The sequence below is a fragment of the Aedes aegypti genome, chromosome 3 (genome assembly GCF_002204515.2).
Source record: "Aedes aegypti strain LVP_AGWG chromosome 3, AaegL5.0 Primary Assembly, whole genome shotgun sequence".
Lineage (NCBI taxonomy): Eukaryota > Metazoa > Arthropoda > Insecta > Diptera > Culicidae > Aedes > Aedes aegypti.
Genome location: NC_035109.1, coordinates 124,714,633 through 124,732,028, shown reverse-complemented (window position 1 = coordinate 124,732,028; position 17,396 = coordinate 124,714,633). Strand labels below are relative to the sequence as shown.

Sequence of the window (17,396 nt, the reverse complement as noted above, 5' to 3'; positions counted from 1 at the left end):
ATAAAACATAACAGCAAACATACATCCAAATTACAAGGTCGGAGCAAGGCATGAAACGCGCTCACCATTTGGAAATCAATCTTCAACTGTACACGAATATCTTTTTGCACTCGCCCAACACACACCGAACATGATAGGTCCTGATTCTTCACATGAGCGCTGAAAATCGATCCCGGTAGCTAGGGCCTTCTCAATACACTGCCCTTAAAAAATCAACGCATTGTATTTTCGATAAAGTATGTTGTTGGAGTTCTAAGAAGAAATCATGCATAGAACATTCAGGGGAAAATCCTGCATGAAGTAGTTTTTGAAAGCGACCGAGAAGTAATGCGTGGCACAATATTTAGACTGAAGTTTCTCAAGAAATTTTGCCAGTATATTGTGCCAATAATTTCTTATCCTTATTCTTATATTATCTGAGGTATTCTTCAGACTTCCTAGAGCAACAAAAAAAAAAATACTTGAAAGACCCTTTAAGAATCCAATGCATCTCCTTTGGAACACTAATTACATTATGGAGTTGCCTTTAACCCCTTAAAATCCTAGAGTGACCAACCCTTTAAATAAATATTTTGGAAGTAATTTTTACCGTTACTTTTTTTGCGCTACAAATTTGACGATGATATCCTAATGAAAGAAGATCAAACAAATCTCCAAAATATCTTAATTCTTTCAAAATGGCTTTATAGCCTGGTATGTTATCATGAGACTAAAAAGGTCGCTTTCTGAAATAAGTTTCGTAAACCAGATTTTCTATATGAATTAATATTCAGAAAAAAAACTTCTTATTGGTACACAAGCTGCCATAAATTTCCTCAAATTAATTTTTGCAATATCAAGGAAAAGAGGAAAACAATTTAAAACGCAAAAAAATAGCCGCTCTTTTGAAGTGGTTGACTGGTCCCACGATAAGAAAACAGCTTGCCTACCTGTGAGCTGATTGGTTTTTCGCTTCTAAGCGCTCCAACATGGGCCCAAAATGAGACCCATTATGTTTGGGAGATACGGCAGGTGATAGCAAATGCGCCATACTTTATGATATCCTGTTTGTTTTTTTTTATTTCTGCCGCGACACCACCGGTTTCGGGAAGATGACACCGACCAACCGACCCCCATAAACCACGGCAAATCGTGCCAAATTAGTTTCCATCTTGCCGGGGACGAAGGAGGCGAAGGACGATGACAGCATATCATATCGTCACGGTGTGTCTGAAATTGTTATAAATGAAAATAATAACCATCAATTCAGCATTCACTCATTCGGGAGATTTGCTAGCATCCATTAGCACTTTATCATTTATCATTTATCATTTATTTTCATTTATCATTTATCATTATCATTTATCATTTATCATTTATCATTTATCATTTGATCATATTTATCATTTATCATTTATCATTTATCATTTATCCATTTATTCATTTATCATTTATCATTTATCATTTATCATTTATCATTTATCATTTATCATTTATCATTTATCATTTATCATTTATCATTTATCATTATCATTTATCATTTATCATTTATCATTTATCATCTTATCATTTATCATTATAATTTATCATTTATCATTTAACATTTATTCATTTACATTTATCATTTAATCATTTTCATTTTATCATTTATCATTTATCATTTATCATTTATCATTTATCATTTATCATTTATCATTTATCATTTATCATTTATCATTTATCATTTATCATTTATCATTTCATTTATCATTTATCATTTTATCATTTATCATTTATCATTTATCATTTTCATTTATCATTTATCATTTATCATTTATCATTTATCATTTATCATTTATCATTTATCATTTATCATTTATCATTTATCATTTATCATTTATCATTTATCATTTATCATTTATCATTTATCATTTTATCATTTATCATTTATCATTTATCATTTATCATTTATCATTTATCATTTATCATTTATCATTTATCATTTATCATTTATCATTTATCATTTATCATTTATCATTTATCATTTATCATTTATCATTTATCATTTATCATTTATCATTTATCATTTATCATTTATCATTTATCATTTATCATTTATCATTTATCATTTATCATTTATCATTTATCATTTATCATTTATCATTTATCATTTATCATTTATCATTATCATTTATCATTTATCATTTATCATTTATCATTTATCATTTATCATTTATCATTTATCATTTATCATTTATCATTTATCATTTATCATTTATCATTTATCATTTATCATTTATCATTTATCATTTATCATTTATCATTTATCATTTATCATTTATCATTTATCATTTATCATTTATCATTTATCATTTATCATTTATCATTTATCATTTATCATTTATCATTTATCATTTATCATTTATCATTTATCATTTATCATTTATCATTTATCATTTTCATTTATCATTTATCATTTATCATTTATCATTTATCATTTATCATTTATCATTTATCATTTATCATTTATCATTTATCATTTATCATTTATCATTATCATTTATCATTTATCATTTATCATTTATCATTTATCATTTATCATTTATCATTTATCATTTATCATTTATCATTTATCATTTATCATTTATCATTTATCATTTATCATTTATCATTTATCATTTATCATTTATCATTTATCATTTATCATTTATCATTTATCATTTATCATTTATCATTTATCATTTATCATTTATCATTTATCATTATCATTATCATTTATCATTTATCATTTATCATTTATCATTTATCATTTATCATTTATCATTTATCATTTATCATTTATCATTTATCATTTATCATTTATCATTTATCATTTATCATTTATCATTATCATTTATCATTTATCATTTATCATTTATCATTTATCATTTATCATTTATCATTTATCATTTATCATTTATCATTTATCATTTATCATTTATCATTTATCATTTATCATTTATCATTTATCATTTATCATTTATCATTTATCATTTATCATTTATCATTTATCATTTATCATTTATCATTTATCATTATCATTTATCATTTATCATTATCATTTATCATTTATCATTTATCATTTATCATTTATCATTTATCATTTATCATTTATCATTTATCATTCATTATTATCATATTTGATGTTTGATAATTTATAATCATTTATTAATTAATAAATAATTTATAGTTGTTTATGCAACAAGTTGCAAAAATGATGATTTTTTCAGCACGAGTTGTACATTTATCCAACGAGGCTCGCCAAGACCAAATTGATAGTCATTTCTTTCGTTAATAATGCTTTCAGACACACCGTGATCTTTTTAGCTACATGAGGGACACAGCTCTTCCCGTATCGACGAGAACCCCCATCCGGGTGCTTTGTTTGAGAAGAGATCGTTGCCACCGTGCCCGGTCCTTGTTGGGAAACCGCTTTTGAGCAGCATAATGAATTTCCCACTTTTTTACACTTCACTGCACTACCTTTTCCACTTCCAACCATTAATGCTGCTGCTGCTTATCCCGTAGGGGCTCCTCGACGTAGGAAGCAGTTTCTAAGATAATAATTAATTCTTTCTCCGAACAAGGGATCTGTGCGAAAATGCGTTTGGCTAAAACTTTTTTTGTCTAGATTGGCAGTGCTTAATTGGTGTATCCGCTACTTTGAAGATTTTTTGTTTCAGTAAGGGGTAGACACGAGATAATTTAATTCGTTGCCAGCTTCTGTTAGGCGAAAAGCTAAATGGAAAAGCTATTTTTTACTGAATTGAGATTTACGGTATATTGTAAGATGACGGCAGGGTGGTAGCATTTGAGAAAGAGCTGTTTCACATAAATTAAGGCAATTGGTGATATAGCTTAGCTTAGCTTAGCTTTGACTGACTACACATATCAATGGTTGCTATTCCGTGATTGACCGAAGTCAGTGAAAATGCACAAAGAATCAACTAGAAGTTCGGCTGGGATTGGCCATAATCTTCTTCAGTGTGCATAATTCAGTGCCTCTATTTATACATGGTCAATAACGGCGCCGGCCACGTCCTTGCAGTCAGGTGGGATTAGGGGAAGGAATGTTAGTGTGTAACCTTTGCTATTTGGAGACCGTGTTTGCCTCTGCATCTCCACAAAGGTTACTGGGAGGGATGTTTGTTAATGGGGAGGATCGTTGGGTCACAGGATTCACTTTGATAAGCGATAAGACCATGATAAATAATTATTTGTGAGATATAAACATGCTTATATGTAAATATAATATTTAAATTTGATATGAACAATATCTATGCAGAGAAAAATTATGCCGACACTTGAGGTGACGAACCTTTCAAAGTTTGTTGAATAAAGTGAACCTTTCACAAGTCTACACTTGTAGTGTCGAACCATTCAAAGTATTTTTTAATTACAAAAATAAAGGTTAAAAGAAAAAGGAGTTTTAAAAAGAAAAATTAGACATAAATAATGTATTAATCAGAGTTTATGTCGACACTCACAGTGACGAACTTTTCAAAGTTTGTTGAAAAATCATATTTACGTCTCACCGTTGTAACGATTAAAGGTGCAGTCATGCGCATATTTTATAGATTAGAAATACTAGCATGAAACGAGCTCACCAATTGATCCGTCATCCTTGAGCAGCAACAAATCGCTTTCAGCTTCAGCTTTCAGCTTTCTTGACGCACTGCCCAGGAGCAAGCGTCAACGTAGAAAGATCAAAAAGAACTAATCGAACGCGTCACTTTTTAACTTTACTCGACCAATGCGCGACATGTTTGATCTTGCCCTCGTCGCCGGCCCCAGCAGGAGCAAGCGTCAAGGTCGAAAGATCAAACACAATTAAGCGATCACGCCACTTTTTCACTTTCACTCGACCGACGCGCGACATGTTTGATCCTGCCCTCATCGCCGGCCCCAGCAGGAGCAAGCGTCAAGGTCGAAAGATCAAACACAACTCCATAAATTAAGGCAATTGGTGATATATTCTCAAAACTCAACAGTTTTTGTTTTTATTGCATGAAAACTTTTACGAAAAAATATTAAAAATCAAATCCGAAAATTGAGATTTATCCACATCGTTTGAACTTCTAACACCCTGTCAATAAACTCGTACAATTGATGACCTTACAATTCGAAGTCGCTCAATTGACTTTCCACGCCATCTTGTACCAACCGGATCCAAAGCTTACACCATATTCGCAGGGTTGTTGTCTAGCATTCTTGCAACATACCCTGCCTATTGTATCCTTCTGGGTACTGGGTTCACCATAGAGTTGAACGAGCTTCATCGCCACGCACTGTTCTCCTACATCCCTCCGAAAATTGTCCTAAACACCCGGCGCTGGAAAGCCCTAAGACCTAAGTTCTAGTGATTAGTTCTATTTCCATGTTATAACAGAGTTTTTCTTCGAACCAAAATAACCCGGTTAAAGTTTCAACGGTTGAAAATTCCGCAATCTGCTGCGGTTCTGTACAGTTCAAATTATGTTTGCACAATTCATGTATATCAAACCAGCGCAATATAGGTAAGTTCACATCAGGCACTCAATCATTCATGGATGCGCTCGGTCGTATTTATTCAGGTGGAATTTAGCACGCTTTAGCTGCAATCATTCTGAACAGAACTGAGCTGAACTGAACCAAATGCCTACGTGAATGGTTAGTATAGGTACAAATAAGCTTTCAAGTGTAAACCGATCGATGCTGTGAACACAGCCTTGTTGGCTTTGTTCGGCATGTTCAGATGCTCCTTTTGGAGCATGCTTTTGGATAAAAGAGTGCTAGGGTGGGCATTGTAGAATGAGAAAAAAAAAATTCATTGTGTGTGAAAATCATGTGAGCCTTAAATTATTAACATGATATTACTTTCTTTTCGTTTCAGGTATGCCACCGCGTGTATTATACAGCTTTGTGCTTTTCATCTAAGCCTAAGGAATAACAGTATGTATGAATTTCGTAGCACGAATTATGTTGAACTGATCTGTGTCAATGAAAAGGATGTCAAGAATGCGTAAGTTTGACATACATGTTCTGCCGTGAATCGCAAGTCTGTCCCATCTGTAAAAAGTAGAGATTGAGAAAGTGGGCTTTGAAGGTTCCAAAATGGTTTTCCGTACGAATATTCAAAGAATTCCATAGGATTGGAGAATTTTCAAATCTTAATGAAACTTTCGCAATTTGCTCTTCACTACGATATCTTTCCGGGAAAAGTATAAAGTTGTTCAAAATACGGTTCATTTTTGTGTTACACGATGCGGAAATGCGGGACTGGTATGCGGTCATTTTTCATTATTGTATTGCTGTTTTTCTTCATTTTTCCGAACAAATCATATTATCTCATTAGTGCAGCTGAAAGGGCATTGAAAGATATGTTGAAAACTAAACTCAACTCAATTTTGACGAAAATGCAGATGTGATTGACTTGCGATTCACGACAGTGTTGATCTCTGTTAAAGCTCACCGATACTCTCACCAGAAGGGTATTAAACATATCACGCAAAATTTGTAGAAGATTCTGAGAGAATTAAGAAGAGTTATTCAAATATATTCTTCATAGATTAATCCTACATTGACCCCTCTACCGGCAGCTTAATTTTTTACCGCAAAATTAATATTCAAATCGTTATTTTTTTTTGTTTTTCAATATTTTTGCACCATTTTTCACTCTTCTAGTTTTAGAATCTGTGACGATATTGAACATTTGTCATCTAGTTCCGAAGATATTCCAAAATTCTTTGAGGGGAACGACGCTTAGCCATAACCCCCCGTTAATTCCTCAGGCTACAGAATTTTAATCTAAATCGGATACTTACTCATCGGAACAAGACATTAATGAGAGTAGGTTGTGAAAAAATGAAGCAATTTGGTGCTGCTGTCTTTGAATAATAAGAATTTGGGTTTCTTGTACCACGGTAGCCAAATAAAGATCTTTAAAACTTCAAAAAACATCTTATCGTAAATTTTAGATATCCCCAATACTTAGCATCCCTTTTTTATAAATTCACCAAAAACAAAATGGCCGCCAAAGACATTTTATATGGAGAATGTTGGTCCCCCAAGGAACATTGGAATATCTTTAAAACCAGATCACCAATGATTAATATCGATGCGGATTCTTAAACTAGAAGAGTTTTTTGAGAACTCGTGAAAAAATGGTGCAAAAATATTGGAAAACAAAAATGTTATAACGATTTGAATTTTTATTTTGCGGTGAAAAATGAAGCTGCTGATAGAGGCGTTAATTCTTGTGTTGAATTAAATATAGTGTCTTGGAAATTATCAAGGTTCGTTAGAAGACACTCAGAAGTACCCCTCTTTTTTCTAGAAAGTTTTTCTAGAATTTACAATGATCTTAAACTACTACAGATTTTTTTTTAAATTCAACCCAAAATTTCGTAATGAAGTTTAATAGTAACATCGGGAGACTGGAAAACCCTCTGGATTTTATTCAGATTGTTCTCAGATGATCCCACCAGCAAGATGCTCCTCCTGGGGTAGCTTAATTTATTCCTCCAAAACAAAAATTCATTTCATTCTTTTTCCTTTAGTAGTTCCTTAAAAAAACTCTCCGAAATAAATTTCGAAAAAAAATCAACGTCATTGGAAATTCTTATGTAAAAAACCTTCCAAAGTCATTCTTGGTGTTCCTTTGAGAGTAATTTTCCACGGTTTCCTCCAAAAACTCTGTAAAAATCACAAGAAGTTTATTGAGGAGTTCCTCCAGAAGATACTCTAGACGTCTTTCAAAAAGAAATTTTAAGTTTAGCTCTAAATGGTTCTTACCAAAATATTACATTCCTAGAATATTGATAACTACAAGAATTGCTTTCAACATGGAATTAAGCTTCAAAAATTCTTCCATTAAACCTAATGAAGTTTTGTGTAGAAAAGTATGAAATTGTCTAGGAAGACCCATACTATAAGAAATAATTAACATCAAACGCGCTTAATCTCCAAGCCGAACGAATCTGTTTGCTTCAGATTATCTGGCATATCTTCACGAGGCCTATAAATTTCCCAAGAAGTTGTGTTTCCTCTAGGATTAATCAAAACGAAACAACCCTTCAAAATTAAGATTTGTTCAAAACCCAGTTTTCGGTGTATTTTTTTAGCAATTCAATATTTTATATTGAACGAAATTTTTAAAAAATTGTTTTGAAAATATATCAACTAAGTTAGAAATTACTCTTACTCCATATAGCACTAGACAGCATTTTTTAATTTTATATAAGAGGTTCCAGAAACTTTATGGTTAGAAAAATATGCTGCTCATGATGATACAAAATAATTTAATTAATCTTTGGAATCCAGCCAGCTTAAAAGTTCGTGTTTTGCTCTCAACGGTCATAAATTATACATTGAATGATTTCAAGTTACACAATTTAATTTTTCTTAGCGATAGTCGTTGGAATTACATTGGTTTGATAGAGTTGCTAGGATGAGACTAGCCTTACAAATTCACTTTTTCCAATATTGTTATTATGATAAAATGTTAATAAATTAATTTTGGATATAATAGTTACCGTCATATTAAAAGGAACATTTCTATGAATACTTGAGCATAATTTACTGGAAATTCTTTCATATTTTAAGGTGTTTTTTTTTTAAAGGGAATAGACACATGATTACTGACTCAACAAGTTTTGAAATTTGAAATTAAGAAAAACAAGCACTACTATTTTGTTCTTTTTTGATATTCACAGCAGAAAGAATCTTTTTTATTTCATTGAATATGTTATCCACTTATTTCCGATACAGTTCATAGTTTTTCTCTATTAGAAACTTCTAAAATAAGTTTTTATTTCCTGTATGAGACGTCTCCGTAAGTACTCTACTTGTATGACGAGAATCACAGTATTTTTTGTACAGAACAAATGTTGTGTTAAATGCCTTTTTTTTAGAACGATGCTTGAGATAATTTTATTCAATCGAATAAACTTTTACATTGATTATTAAAAACAATTTTAATCTGACCACAGCATCTGTGCTCGTTTATTTGTTTCGATAAATTTAAAATAGCAAAAAAATATGTTTATAAATATGCTTCGACGTGATGTACTAAACCACATTGTATTTAAGATAATTCACATAAATTTTTGATAGACAAGTGAAATCTTAATAAAATTGTAGAATAAGAAAAAAATGATTTTCTCGCCAGCTAAAGCAATATCACAAAGTTACAGGTAGTTTTGAAAGAAATAGAACTAACGATATTCAAATTCACTTAAAAATCAAATCCCTATGCTTTTGATCAGGCAACGTATTTGTTTGTTTTAATGAAAATATAAGGACTCGTTTCCAAACATTTACAAACTGACCACAGCTAAACAAAATTTTTTGTTACCATCAATATTTAATCCACTTTAATTTTTAATTCTTATTCAAACCAGTAACATTCTTATCAACAATCATATTTGCATTGATGAGCATATTTTTTCAGTTTTCATTGGAAAATATCTTCTGATCTTGCACAGAGTAAAACAATGTATGTCGGAAATAACGCGATTTATGCAAAATTGTTTTGAGCTGCTTTTTTGAAATGTTTATGCGAAACGTCTTTATGCGAAATAGAACTGAAAACTATCAACGTCACATGCAGCCAAGATTCCACTGTCACGAACGTCAAATGAAGCCAGTCGTTTTTATGGCTGAAAAAGTGAAAAGTTTTGTATACAAAATAAATCATTAAACACCTCAGTCAGCGGAGCAGTTTTTTCGAAAAATGGTAAAAAATCTTAGCACAAGACTAGTTAATTATAATGTCTCCTACGTTTGCTGGCATGAAAATTCACTCAAGTGGCTATTTATGTTTCGGTGTGATGCAAACGCAATAATTCTTTGATGAGGTGTTCATGCGAGAGTTTGAACGGCTTGCGCATGATTGATGTAAGCAAAGAGTGGAATAGGAAATAACTCAGCAATTACAAAAAAGAAGACCGTCTTCGCGAGTCTCGTCCCAGGTGACGTCGTGCCCATACTTCCTGGGACACCCTGTATTAGGATCTTTATTAACATTTTGTTAAAAATGCCGAAGCAGTACAGAGTTGTACAGGGGAATTGAATAACCTTAAACGTTTCAAAGCCCCTTCAAAAATTCATCCAGAGTGTTCGGATGAGCGGGAATAGACTGTTTGGTGGTGAATCCCCCGACAGATCAATGGTGTGTCAGCCGAGATAGATGTCAGACAACGTCAAATGGGTTCCATACCTACATATGTGGCTACAACAGAAAACGTGCAAGTCATATGCAGCTAGATGTGCTCTTATTTCGGGGAATTATAATTGGATTATACAGAGAATATTAGTGAATTGTTAGAATTATACTTAATTTATAATTGCGGTTGTGCGTAGCGGTTGGTGAGTGGGTTTTAAATGTACAATCGCTATACGTTGAATTCTTACCGATAATTTATGTACTGTAGGTTAGTTCTTGGGCACAAGCAACATATTCGCGGTGTATTGGAGCTCGATCCTACACATTTACTAATTGTAAGTGTAATTAATAGATGAATTTGATATATAAACTTAATATTAAACTATATACAGTAGGATTCGCAAGCAGAGACCGATTTGAATTTGAGCGTGATACTAGCTGGATGGGGAAAAATTAATGTAAGACCTAATTGTACTTAACCTAAAACATGAATGAACTCTAAAAATACAACATCTATTTACAGCTTTGAGCGTAATAACCAAAATCGCTTCAGAGAAGTTTTTCATCGCTCCCACAATCCGAACACAGAGTTTTTTCAACGATTCCTTTAGAAACTATTTAATCAAGTTTTTGCAGAAATTTTTCAATGAAACCCGTTGAAAATTGCATCTTTTTAGGATTTTGCTTCCGGAAATTATTTCAGAAATTGTCCAGAAGATCCTTCAGATATGTTTCCAAAAAACTTGGGAAAACATTCAAGAGTTGAATTATAGCATTTATCAAGTTGTTCGCTTGGGAATATCTTCAAAAATTACATGAGCTATTTATCAATAAATTTGTGCGCAGATTCCTACAATTATTATTCAAAATATACCCTATGTACTTCATCGTAATTTTCACCCGGTTAGTCTTCGGAAAGCCCAGTGCTCCAGGGCTGGAAAGCGTAAGAGTAAGCAGAAGGTGTCACGCGATTTTCACACAGATGCGTTCCTAACTGTCAAATTATCTTAAAATTCTCTTTCCTTTTTTCGTCGCAAAAACTTGTGACGGAACTGTTAACTGGTCAATTTTTGATTCATTATGTTGTATGATTCATGGAAGCATATCCGCTTAATTTATCAGCCATTCCATGAAAAACCGATCTAGTGGGTCACTGAATTCCGTGAAAATTTGATATTTTGGTCCTCATCCGAAATAAGTATACACTTGTTTTTCGATTTTTTTTATTGGGGTGACCATTTCCAAAATAGGGTAACCAAAAAAATCGCGATCTTGCAAAATTTGAATTTTTTCAAAAATCGTAACTTTTGAACCGCTTGACCGATTTTCAATTTTCTTGGATGGCATGAAAGCCAAAGATTTTAACTTCTCAAGAAAAATTTAAAATTTTACAAAAAATATGTGTTTTTTTACGTAAGAAACATCAATAATTTCCTTTTTTCCCTGTTTTGAAGGCCTCGGGACCAAAGGGGCTATTGCTGTTCTCAGTTTTTCTTGAAAGTTCAGAAAATTTTACGTTTACTGTCAAATTGACACCGATGTATGTTTTATTAATTTTTTGAGATACATATGTTTTTTTGAAAATGAAAAATCTGTAATTTTTTATCGGCACACGAATAGATTTTTTTTATTTGAAAAAAAAACAACTCAACCATTTTTAATCTTTTTTTATGGAATAAAAGCTTAAGATTTCAACTTTTCAGAAAAAATTTAAAACTCTGATATTTTTTAACATGAAAAAATATAAAAAAATCATAAAAAACTAGTTTATTAATATATTTTGATGAAAAACAATTTTTTCGGGCTTTTATATTTTTTCTAAAGAGTTGATCGTAAGAAAAAAATCTTAAGCTTTCATTTCATAATTTAAGGTGGGAAATCGGTTGTGCTGTTCAAAAGTTGTGATTATTTTTAATTGAAAAATCTATTCCGCTGTGACCTACAATGTGTGCCGATGGAAAATGACTGATTTTTAATTTTCAAAAAAATAGACCTAAAAAAATACATTGCTGAAAATTTGACAGTAAACGTAAAATTTTCAGAACTTTCAAGAACAACAATTTTTGTGAAATTTTATATTTTTCTTGAAAATTCAAAATCTTCAAAATCAAAATCGGTCAAACGGTTCAACAGTTATGATTTTTTTAAGAAAATAAAAATAAATGCATAATCCCGATTTTTCTGGTCACCCTAATTTGGAAATGGTCATCCTAATAAAAAAATCCAAAAACACGTGTATTATTATATCGGATTAGGAATAAAATAGAAAATTTTCACTGAATTCAGTGACCCACTAGATCGGTTTTTCATGGAATGGCTGTTATGGAACACAGTTACTTCCAGAAGTTCCTCAAAATGGGATAGAAATTGCTCTCGTGAGGGCTGCGTCATTGTGACATGACGAAGGGAGTTCATTAAATGTAGCTTAAATTAGTCACAGTGAAACTCGTTAGATCCGTTTCGTCAGTGTCGCAAGCCGATCATGATACATAATCGCTCCGACTCTTCCAGAAAACCCCTTTAGAAGATCCTCTATGATTTTTCCAATACTGTTTAACCCGTATAGGCCTGAGTGAAAATAAAATTACTAAAACTCTCACCGCTCAGCGAATACTTAACGGATTTCAATGATTTTTTGTTAGTATAGTCGTACACATTTCTTGTTTCTAAAAGTGGTATAAGGATCTCGAGAATGTTCATGTGGCTGGAGTTATTGCGGTGGATCTGGGTCTGGGTCAGGTCGGGCGACAAGAATTATGTGCATCTGTGCCCCTGGAGGTAGGCAAATTTCAAGTCACAGATAATTTCCAGAATCGGCTATAATGTTGCCACTATATCGAGGTGTTTTAAGATAAATGCATCAGCGCAAACCTTCTGATAATCGATTAAATTGAACAATTATGTCAAGTGCCTTTTATTGATTTATTGATTGATATTTATTGACCATTTTCGGGTCCCCGGGATGCCTCAAATTTATGATAAAGTACACAATTTGTATCTTAACAGCTGTGCCAAGCTTATGGGAGCGCATTTTAGTGAACTATTATGTTCGATTTATGCTTTTAGAGATTTGAAACGGTTTAGAACCTAACAAATCTAGAGCCGTTTCTTAAGGGCATCAAGTCCGACCAGATGTCTAGTACACTCTAAACGGTTGCACTATTTGTTTATAATGTTAAATATCAGATCTTAATGATTTATGCAAATTATAATGCTTGCCATTGGAAATAAATAAAGATAACTTGATGTGGCCCAAAAAAATCGCCTTTTTTACCCGACTTGACCCAGTAACCTTCCACAATAACTCCGGCTACAGGACTATTCCCGAGTGTCTCTGGCAACTTCTAGAAACTAGATATGTGGGCCAGTATACTGACAACAAATTATTTGAATCCGTTGAGTATTCGTTGAGTGGTATGGGTTTTAGTATTTTTGCTTTCACTCAGGCCTATACGGATTGAAGGTTTTTCTACAGACATGTTTAAAGAAAACTTTTAAGACTTACTTCACATGAATCACCCTGAGTACATGCATCTTGAACAAAGTTCTCTTGATATATACAGCACGAGCGTGGTGCTCAGCAATCGACAGTTCCTTCAGAAACATTTCCAATAATTTCTTTGATTTTCTGCACGGATATTTTGCTTGAATTCTTTAAAAAAAAGCATCCAAAGTCTGTAAGGTGCTCTTCCCTGCAGCAAATAAGAAGTCCCAAATGTATTTAATGTTATCTACACTTCATTTGTTTACACATTTTTGAATAATAAAACTGCCAAGGAAACTTTTAGTTTTAAATTAAAAAGTTTCATAGAAATCTACAATTTCTTTATTATTATGATATAGCGATATTTATACTTGATTTATTCAATTATGCTCCATAGTGATCTGTTATTTAGAAAATTAGCTATTCAATTAATAATGGCAATACCACTTTATTATTTTTAAAGAATCACACTGTGGATGCCATCCTACCTCCAAAATCATATAACAACTGTCATATCGTTCGTTAGAACTGAAACTGTTGTCATGAACCTAAAGCTACAACGATTATCAAGCATATCCATTTGCTTCACCCGCATGATAAAATTACCTTTCTCGCGAAGCGAACCACAAGTTCGTAGGAATTGTGGCTGTGTAGCTAAGAACGAATCGAATTGCACAGTTTCGAGAAATTTCTTGTGAAATTCAGCATCCACTTGCTGTATATTTGTTCTTTTGTTCGAAGTGTACATAGTTTCGGTTCATGACAGTGTAAGTGATTGTATTTCTAGAATTATCTGTATTTTTTAGTGGAAAAGGATACCGGGGCTCACTTCTTTGAAAACACATTTCTGCGTTTAACCACTATTAACTGTGTGCTTACATGGAATATCTCTACATTTTTATGTTTGCCTCTCTCAAGATAACCTCTCTTGCTGCTGCTAGATTACGAGGTTCTATAAATTGTGTTTAAGGTGAAGACATGGGTATTCGTTTATAATACTATAGTTCTGAGTTGTTTTTTTTTTTGCAAAATGTATATTTCAAGAGAATTCTGGTAGATGTTTTTTACTTTTGAAATCTTTCAATATGAAAAGCCACCCTATCAGTGTAGCTACTAGAGTGGTTCAAAAGCTCTAATCCCAAAGAACATATGGGCAATAGTGTGGGACAAAATTTAGATTCTCGCTCCAGTCCACTTTTTGGATTGCATTCAGGTCCCATACCAACTGTGCAAAATTTCAGCTTGATCGGAGGAACTATATTTTAGCGCCAGCCGTTCAAAGTTTGTATGGGATTTACTATGGGAAAACTTACTTTTGCAAAGAAATATCACCAGAGGTCGCCCATTGACCTCTATAAAAAATCTGAACACAGACCTCGATAGGTATTTTTACGATGAAGAATATTGCCGAAGACCGCGAAACAATTCGACACTTGTGAAAAAAGTTATTCAATGAAAACCTTTTGGCAATGCGACGTTGATTAACACGTAAAGGAATAACAATAATAACAAAATCGGGCAAAATTTCCGAATAGTCTGTGCTTAATAACTTTTTTCACAAGCATCGGATTGCTTTGCGGTCTTTGGCAATGTTGTTCATCGTAGAAATACCTATCGAGATCTGTGTTCAGAATTTTTATAGAGATCAATGGGCGACCTCTGGCGATTTTTCTTTGCAAAAGTAAGTTTTCCCATAGTAAATTCCATACAAACTTTGAACGGCTGGCGCTAAAATATAGTTTCTCCGATCGAGCTGAAATTTTGCACAGTTGTTATGGAGCTTAAATGCAATCCAAAAAGTGGACTGGAGCGAGAATCTAAATTTTTCATATAACCGTGTCCCAGGCTAATGGGCAAACATTATGACCAATTGAATGATTTGCTTGCTTTTCCCACAGTAATTCCCATATGAACTTTGAAGGGCTTGTGCAGTCTCAATTTTCATCCGAATGAGCTCAAATTTTGGGAGGACACTCATAATTTGATCTTGAATCGAATGGGCGGTGTGGAGCAAAAACGATTTTTTGAACCACTCTAGTAGCTACATTGTATGACCTCTAGTTTGTCTGCCTGCCAACATGCCCCTAGTTGTGAATAAGGTACAATCAGGGTTTTTTGTTTTCCCATTCAGCGAAACTTTCTATGATAAACACAATGAATGACACAAAAAGGAAGATCCTGGCTGCGGTATTTCCCCATCATCATGTAGCAAGGATACCTATTCTACCTGGGCTACACGAACATTACACACAGTAGAATGCTTGTGCTGCCTACACACCACAATGGTTGGGCTGCATACAAAGAGGCGGCCAGAACTTGCAATGATGGTTTTGAGATTTTAAATAGTTGTAAAACATCTTCTTCTTTTTCTTTTTGGCATTATGTCCTAAATGAGCACTTTTACAGTTATTAATTGAGAGCTTTCTTTGCCAAAGTTGCCATTTTCGCATTCGTATGTCGTGTGGCAGGTACGATGATACTCTATGCCCAGGAAAGTCAAGGACATTTCCATTACGAAAAGATACTGGACCGACTGGGACTCGAACCCAACTACCTTCAGCATGGCTTTGCGGTTGAAATAAGGTTCAAAATTCATTCATTACGATTGAAATATTTCCCATATATATATGTACCATCTAATAGCTTATGATTCAATGCTTTTATCGTAAATAGAATGAAAAAAATATGGGTCTATGTTTTAGTTACATACAATATAAGACCTTAGTAATTTTGATTATTTTAGTTTGAAACCTCAATCTTGCCCCACAATATGGTCGCCATATTAAAAAGAATTTAAGATCTATCCAAACAGGTTTCCCCGAAGCTCAAGTTGTATCGCTTTGAAAAAGTTAATTTTTGAAATATATTTTAACAATTTTTTATAACAATTTCTTGCAAAAAAAATATAACCTTCATACACATTTTGATCAAATAAAAACTAAATTCGTGTTTTGAATGAAAGTTGATTGCATTTCAATAATATTATTACAAATGTACTTTTCAAAAATGTTACGTAGTATATGAATAGTCCGTTTTATAATATTAAATACCAAATAGTATTTTGAAATTAGAGGTTTTACAATTAGGTCAAATATCCTTATTTTCATCCATAGTGCACACGTGACACTATTCGTCGAGAGCGCCATCTATTGCTATGCAATATTGCACTCGTTAGTTTGGCTGGTTTGTAATGCCACTTGGTACCGAGTATTGGATATGTGATTGTTTCGCCAACATTACTGTTTTACCAGGAGCAGCCAATCCTGTACTTCAGTAACATTTCTTGTGGAAATAATTGAGTCATCGCTTTTCCATACAATGGTGGTTACAAACCGTTGTTCGAGTTTTATGCTTATTGAAAAGTTCAATGGCGCCATGTGCCGTAAAAATTATACGACTTGATCGATGGCAGTGTCTAACTTTTGATTAACCCATTTGATGAAGGACAAGAACCATTTCCAGCAGCTATAGGTAGTTGAAGTGTTTCGTTATGAATTGAAATAGCTTGAAATCAACTCTCTTAAAAATCACATTTTTTTCAAAAGTTTGTGAAATCAACGGCATCAATTCTATTTGCAAATACTTCGAAAATAATCAATTTTATTGCAATATGTTGCTCTATAAGCTTGTTTCACTTACCAAATTGTACGAGTTTTCAGAACGGTAGACAATTTGTTCGTTTAAAAAAATACTTCTTATTCCAAATGTTTGTCAATTGTGAATATCCAGATGAAAACATTTCAGGTTATTTTCATACTGTAGTGAAATTTT

The 17,396-nt window shown here is 32.8% G+C and overlaps 1 protein-coding gene across 2 annotated transcripts in view; it reads left to right on the top strand.

Moving 5' to 3' along the window:
- Nucleotides 1-17,396, top strand: part of LOC5575779 (diacylglycerol kinase eta) — a 296,019-nt gene that overhangs the window by 135,812 nt on the left and 142,811 nt on the right. The window lies entirely within an intron of this gene.